We start from the raw sequence: 8,270 nt of genomic DNA on the forward strand, positions 1-8,270 counted from the left end.
TCGCAAGAGCACGATGGCGCGTCTTTCATAAACACCACATTGCGTGATGGCAGTCCTGAAGCCTCCAGGCTACTGAGAAGCGTCAATCGGCAGTTCCGAGCCCTCCTTGGGTTTGGGGCGCTGTCCACCAGCTTGCAAGTCCTTGTGTGCCCACGCTGGTTGTCCAGAAGCTTTGAGTTCATACCATCAAGAGCCGAGTTTGTCGGCACCAGGATGGCTTGCTGGCGGAGCCAGACTGTGTCTTGGTTCCGCACTTCCAGGTCCAGAAGACCTTGCTCAACAGGCCGCCGACAAATGCCACGTTTTCGCCGGGGTGTACTTGACTTGGCTATCTTGCTCTTGGATCTGGCCATTGCATACTTGTAGGGGTTGTTTGACAGGCTGTGGTGCTTTCTAGCCGTTTAAGTACAACACACACGGTGGTGGTGGGACGCTTGCTAAAGCCTGTTCGTCCCCTACTACCCATCGGGCAGCCATTTATGTGATGCCAAGAACAAATAGTCTCCAAGGAATCTCTTTTGGGGCCACCACTCAAGCTGTGCTTGTGGTTTCTACTGGATGTTTTACTCTACACTCTATCCGCGCCCTCGTAACTGGGGAATGCAATCGATTGGCTGGCGGCAGCCCATTTTCTTTGCTGCTCTGGCACGCTTCAAATGGCACAGAGCCGACCGTCATCGATGCTTATCCCTTGGGGCAGGTTTGCTTGCGCCACACCACGCAGGGTGATGAAATCTAGATCGAAATGTGGTACAAACGTTCCTCTATCCACGCTAATTCAGAAAAGGTAAGTTTTCTGTTTTCTGCAATCAACGATTGTTGAGTAATTAGAGGCCGAATGACAAAATTTAACCATTCGTATTTAACATTTGGTTCCCTGATCTACGTGCCGTAGCAGCTTTGGAGGTTGATGCACATTGCTTAACCTTAATTTATGGCATGCCAGCATTTGACCAACATGACAATGCTGACGATAAATGTCTGATCCCTCTTGTAATGCGCGTTGCCGTATCGGTGGTTTCATTTCTATTTTGATGACCGCTATTTTTAATGTCGGCTATATAACTAGACATTCGCACTGCGTATTGTCTTATAGATATGGAACATGACAAGTTTGTGTGAACTTGGTCTTCTTCTGTTCTACACCTTGCTGGTTGAAGCACTTCAATAAGCACTTGTGAAGACCACTTGCTCTGTATGGTCAGACTGTGACGCATTCTGCATTCAAGACATTCGGAGCATTTTTATCGCTGGTAGCCCTGCTCATAGCCATATTTGTTGTCACTTTTATCGATGCCCAAGCTCGTACCCGTTTTCCGAAAAATGCATCCAATCCGTGTATTTTAAAGGCTAGTATGGGTTTTTCTAGCATGTGTTCCTGCGAGCTTGTTCGGCCTATGCACCCAAGTAGCCGGTTTGGGCATCAAACAGCTTACCGACATGTGGTACATGCTTTCTTGGGTGGGTTTTGCATTTCTTGAATGTTCGACCGTAGATGCTGTTCCATCTAAGTGATAAAAAGAAAACACTGACGCCGTTCCATGCATCGTGAAGTCAGCTTTCTATGAATGGTCATCTTGCACAGTCGTGATCGGAGTGAGCCCTTGGCTTCCTTTATCCTTAGACGCTCTTTTTTGCGGCATGAACTTTGGAGTTTTCTAACTTTGATGACATATGATCTTGACGCTGTCGCTGGGACATTAACCTACTTGAATAAATTTCGTGCCCCTTTGCGACTCATGTGACCGTGGGCAGTTGTCACGGTCGATAATAGTTCCGCCTTCCATGTCTTCTGGAGATCAAACTAGCTAATGCTCCTCGTAATCTCGTGAGTTAAATTTGAGGAAGATCGGCATGTAGCTGTGAACATCTTTTAGTGGAATCGATGGAGATCCGAATATCCACCAAACAAGCTTCAATACGGAGGGAACGACGTTGTGAGATACTGGGGAGCAATGCATTTTTTTCTACAATATATAACACAACAACGTCACTTCCCATCACAAAAATACCACTATTCGATTGATCGTGACGTTACTTTGCCACCGGTGCCCATACTGAGTTGTCTTCCTTCTTTTTATGACTCACTGGGCCGCGGATAGTTGTAATGCATGAAATTCATCGCACAGTGCATAACATCTGTAGCTAAAAATAGTCAATGCCCAGTCTGATTCCATGAGCCTCATTTGGAAAAGGTCCGCTCAGTGTTGCGTACACGTTTATGGTGAAATCAATGGAGACCCGAATATCTACCACTTTGGGGTCTTGTTATGGTCGCTGGGTTGAGCGCGACGCCCAATACCTCAATACCTCGCGTTTATAAATGGTCAAAAACGTTGGAAGGTTATCTTGAAAGCTGTAAAATATGGAACATATTGCTATACCGAGCTTGGATGTACTGGGCTTACATTTGAGGGTGCTGTCATTTCTTGCCACCTCGGTGAATATTTGATGCGTTAGTATAACTTGTAAAATAGGCGATGCCAAGATTAGGACCACTGCCATGCAAGTCAGCAGCGCTTTGTCTGTCATCCGACCCTCTTAACCCCTATCTTACTTCATCCTGCATCCTCGCGACACCCCGCTTGTTCGGGGCAGGCTGCATGTGTCAGCTACGAGTGAGCCGATAACCCCGTGGGAAGGGGTTATCGGCTGTCTCACTTCGATCAAGTAGAGAAAAACAAATCCGGCAAAGATTCCGCATGAGGTCGCGAGTATCTCTGTCGACCGCGCCGCTGCGAGCACCACATGGGTGCCAAATCTATGGTGCGTGGTTTCATAATGAAGTCCACGGCATAGACTCCTTGTCGCCCGGGTTGCCGCGACCACACACTTACACTTACATAGCGCTTAAAGCCGCACACCCTCGGACAGCTCTGCACGGGCGGACAGGTAATCAACGGATGGATGGACGAAACGAACAGACAGGCGGAACCGTCGGATGGAAGGACGGACGAACAGGCAGACGAACCGGCGAATGGATGGAAGGACGAACAGGTAGGCGGACCGTCGGATGGATGGACGGACGAACAGGCGGACGGACCGGTGAATGGATGGACGGACGAAACAGGTAGACGGACCGGCGGATGGATGGGCGAATAGACGAAGGGGCATATAATACAGCAGACCAACGAGCGTACTTGCGCACGCTGGGCACGCACGCACGCACGCAACCATGTGCGGTCGCACTCACGCGCGCACCCCATGCAAGCACGTAAGTATGCGGATACGAACGGTACGTACTTATAGCCATAGTTCGCATACAGTGGATCATGGTGTTTCTGAACATCAGTGATGAATTCACTAACGAGCATTAGATATGCAAGTTGACATGCTTCTCTTCGACATCGGTAACATGAGTATTGCACTTATTCCTAAAACCGCGACCAGATCATTTGTCCTGTCCCTACATTTAGCCTTCGACCCCTTACCGCTGATTACGGGCATGGGTTGTAACCACTGCACATGTTAGGGGAGGGTGTGTACATCCCGCCGACAATAGTGCACATTGTTACGTTTTCCCAGTGAAAGTGTTATGTTAAGATACGATCGTCCATCAACCCAAACTCGCAGGTTCCAGTTTGCCCACTAGAATCCTGATACGTCCCTTCCCTCCACAATCTCAGGGACGAGGTTACACTCATGGAAACAATCACGTGGTCCTGATACGTCCCTCCCCTCCACAATATCAGGAAACGAGGCTACACTCAGGGACTTAATCACGTGGTCCAATCAATTTTGCTTCAGAACACGGCGCGCTTTACTCGAACAACCTCCTGTGAAAGATAATGACCGTTGTCCCAATGGTTGGCATAGTTCCCAGTCATCATCGCGACGAGGACCTTCACGATGGTCGTTGCTGCCAGTGCCGTCGCCGAAGTTGGCAGCACATCCAATCGCCCGGAGGGTTGGCCAATGATCCAAATCGCGAGCCAATTGACCGCTTTTCTCGCGGCGATCGCGGTACGCGAGCTCTGAGGCGTTTTGCGGTCAGTGCCTTTGATAACAGTTTCCGCATGGACATTGTCTTCATGGGCCTGTTACTGACCAAAAACAACATTTTCACGCAAGGTTCCAATGCTGTTTTTTCAATTATGCTGTTGCTGCTAAGATTGCAATAGACGTTAACCGCACTTTGATTGAAAAATATGTTCAATGCCACATGTGCAACACAAGGGCCTCATAGTAGCCGTTTTCATTGTTAGATAGGACCAAATTCGGTGACCAATCTGAAATGCACTAAACTGGGATAGACGGATGCTCCTAAAACAAATGTTGACCTGCGTCATTTTATGTCGGCAACCGATTCTGACCTTCAGAACGTCCACAGAGGGTGTATCATGCGGATCCTATCATCAAATAAATTCAAAACGAACACCAGACACTGCCCACGCAGCAAACACTAAGTATAAAACGTCAGGTTGGTTTTTGATCTCGGTCTGACCTTCTGCGTGACCCCAGGTCAGTATTGTTTGTTAATTCCATTGCTGTGTTGTCTAAGAAACTATCCGAGATCTTAACGTAGGTCAGTGATCTCAAAAGTCGCATCCTAATATTTGAAACCAAAAGATGCACTTTTTAATTGTCTACAGTTAATAAAAATTTGGTGCGGCTGCGTAAATTCGTTCGGAAACCATTCCAGACTTCAGGTGGGTCAAATTGATATCCACCCGAGCGCGTGTTAAGCACCCCTTGCTGTGGTGGGCGAGGATCAATTTGGCCGCCTTGAGGTCTAAAAGACTAGGAGAGCTTGAACCACCAATTCAACCATCATAGAGTTCGTTGGCCTGTATGTGAACTCACTTGTGCCAAAATTTGAGGTTTCAAGGTCATGACTTTCTTGTCAAATAAGGTCAAACAAGGCTAAACTCCAAATTTGTGTTCAAAATCCTCAAACTTCCTCATGTAAACGCCTTGAACCTAGATACCTGTCCTAAGCAAAAGGTCACCCCTAGTATTCGTTCATGTTCAGTGGCCTTGTTTGACCTTTTGAATCCTAGATGTTTTACTGTTGCATTTAGATAAGCAGCAAAGACTACGCTAGGAAATATATTTCTAAAACAATATGCTGATCCGAGTCATAATGTCGCATCGGATTGGACAATTTCCTCGAAATTGGCTTAGCTGACAGCCATGGCCCGACTCTGACCCTCCATATTTCAGTGATCTTACAAGGAACAGCCGTTCTTTATACTGAAAACAACACTTTTCAATTTCCTGCAGCTGTGCAAAGTTTGACACAGTCGAAAATGATTTTTTTTCTCAAAAATCTTTGGGGGGGGGAGGGGGCGTTGAGGGAACTGATCCCCACCCGAACACATGTTAATATTGTTAAATGTTAGAAAAACCTTTCATGATTTGCAACCGCACCCGAGCCCAACTTTACGCTGTACCTGCTCCCATTTTCCCTGTTTCCCCCTCCCCCTGTTCCCACATTCCCCAGTTACCCTTTAATTGTGCTCTATCAAAACTTCCTCATCCCCTCTATGCTTAATCAAATTTATGGACAGCTTCTTAGAAGGCACGTTTAGCATTTTGACGCTCGTCAATACATCACTTTTTATCAAGCAGACGTCATTGGCGCAACCCAAGTGTAGCCTGTAACCATCATGTGACCACCAATAAGTGTGGAACACGTGCGAAATGGGTGGAAAGCTCTTCGCTCTGAGCAAAATATTATCTTTAGCCATATGCTACCATCACTTCACCGTGCTATTTGACTATTACACAAGTTTGGAATGATGGTTTAAGATAAAAGTTTATGCATCATATTTAACGTATATGCCCTTCGAAATACTAGTCGTTGATTTCATTTATGTTTCCAGCACATTAAAGTTATCCACCTTTTGGCTGGTTACCTGGTCCTGATTGAACGCAGAGTAGTAATATCGATGCCACTCCACTCTTTGTCGAATTAAAAGATACAAAGACGTTACTTCTGTTCGAACAGCGATAGCTCTGGTAAATATGCCAAAACATGAAGCACACGCTGGCCTGCGGAAAACGGGAATTAACGAAGGCCGAAGTCTGTAAAAAAGCAAGCACGATACACACCCAAAAGTAACACGCAAACAGCTTTGCCACGATAACTAATGTATAAAAGCCATTCATTGACTCTTTCCCAAACTTTGCAAGTTTTCTTATTTGTGATGAGCATGACGACCATGGTGCTCAACGAACTGCAATGATGCTATCAACTGATCTTATGCTGAAATCATAACGTAGCTTCAATTAATGTGAAATGAGATAGGTCCGCACCATGTTCCTGTATATACCATCCATTAGCACCACGGTCAACGAAAACAGCCACGGGCTAGTAAACTGAACGCACGATGAATTGGTACCATTGTATGCAGAAGCAAAGCTGTTGAACGCATCATCAACAATGTTTGCAATTCAGGTTTACCAATCGATTGTTTTCAGAAGGCATTATGAGAGTGCTCCTAGCTCAGCACAACAAAGTTTACCTTATTACGGAGAAAAGGAGCCAGAACATTTCCTGCCGGCCACTACACATCAACGCCATGAGAGATCAGGACGGCGCGCTGCTGCTTTATACGCAGCGTCTCGCATTGTGGGGTGAACGGCACCAGCGAAGCCTAATTTGCGTTCGTTGGGTCCACCTGCGAACTGTTCAAAGAGAAAGGGATAGACAATGGATCCTTATCAACTGGGCACGCCGCCTCGGGCGCCTGCGACTCTAGGCGCAGTCATGGTGCGGGGCGTGTCCGCCGTTCCCGGCGGCGGAGTCGAGTACACCTCGACGGGCGGCTCCCCGTACCACGAAAGCACGCGTCCACTCAGACCATGGTACCTGACAAGGGCCAGAGAAGTCACTGTTCGAAACGTTGTGTAAGCAATAATGCCGTTGGCGAGGACAACAGCCGGGAAAATCATTCCATGTGTACCAGCACCTCGACCAAAACACGCTGCGGGGAAGTGCATTTCTCTAATGGGACTTTCTTGACTCGGGCAATGCCCCTGCTATTTAGGAATTATAATACACGACACGAGCAATACAGATCACAATCCTTCGGAACGTTAAATATAATAAGAAATGCTGCTGTTACATGTCAGGCATGTCGTAACAAAGTAAAAGCGCAGAAGTACGCCCAGAAACAAAGTGTGAGAATAAACATCACCCGCGCAAGCTATGTACGGTACATTACACCACGATGTGCCGCATGCGGTTAACGCCTGCTGCTGGAGCTCCCCCCCCCCCCCTCAACCGAATAAGCAGCTGCACCCTTGCAATAGAGGACTCCGTGACAAAATACATCGTTTCACATAACCCGGACAAACCACGCAATATTGTTTGGGAACAGCTATGATGACATAATGGACGATTATAAGGCTCATCAAAAACTCTCAGGTTTGCTTCAGACACACGCTGTTTTGAACTGGATGTGGGAAGCAGTTTCCTTCAATAATTCGTGAAACACCAGCAACTGACCTGGGTTGGCACACTGATATGCATCCAGTGCCAACCTCGAATAAAACGTGCATTCGGTAACGCTGCCAGAAACATCTGCAGATGTGATGAGGATCCAAGACAGAATGGGGCTTGGCTATGGCTTGACTTTCCGAGTTTGACTGCAGTCTGACTGGGTTCAGACTTATCTGGCCATTCCATTTGTGACAGTGTATTCTTGGGGTTAAGCCCCAGCACGCTTCAGTTTGAGCCTTGTTTATGCCACTGAAGATTTTGAATGGAAAGTGTAAAACCTTCCCCTTTACATGTCGCTTTATTCCGCCATGATGGGTCATGCGGCGCAGCTCGCACCTTTGCTGTGCTGTGATGTATGAAGGGCACCAAGGGAGCCTGCGGATCCCGGCGAGAAAGTCAGGCCTGACCGCCAGCACTAGAGGGCAGGGGACATGGTCACATCGCGATCGGGATATCAACAGGGCATCAAGGGAGCCTGCGGATCCTGGTGGGGAAGTCAGGCCTAACCACCGCACTAGAGGACAGGGGACATGGTCACATCGCAATCAGGATATCAACAGGTCACCAAGGGAGCCTGCGGATCCCGGCGAGAAAGTCAGGCCTAACCATCAGCACGAGAGGACAGAGGACATGGTCACATCGCGATCAGGTTATCAACAGGGCAACCCTGCTTCCTGTAGACCAGGTGGAGGCTTTACGCTTCAGGCCACGTACCGAGAAGGGTTGATCGTCGATTCAGTTTCGACGCTAGCGATCTGCTGTCGGACTGATTGCGACAGGGCACGGTCCAGATGTAAGAGATATGCCGATAAGGCCGAGGAAT

This window comes from Pollicipes pollicipes, unplaced genomic scaffold, assembly GCF_011947565.3.
Source record: "Pollicipes pollicipes isolate AB1234 unplaced genomic scaffold, Ppol_2.1 Scaffold_6686;HRSCAF=7923_pilon_pilon_pilon, whole genome shotgun sequence".
In the NCBI taxonomy this organism is placed as follows: Eukaryota; Metazoa; Arthropoda; class Thecostraca; order Pollicipedomorpha; family Pollicipedidae; genus Pollicipes; species Pollicipes pollicipes.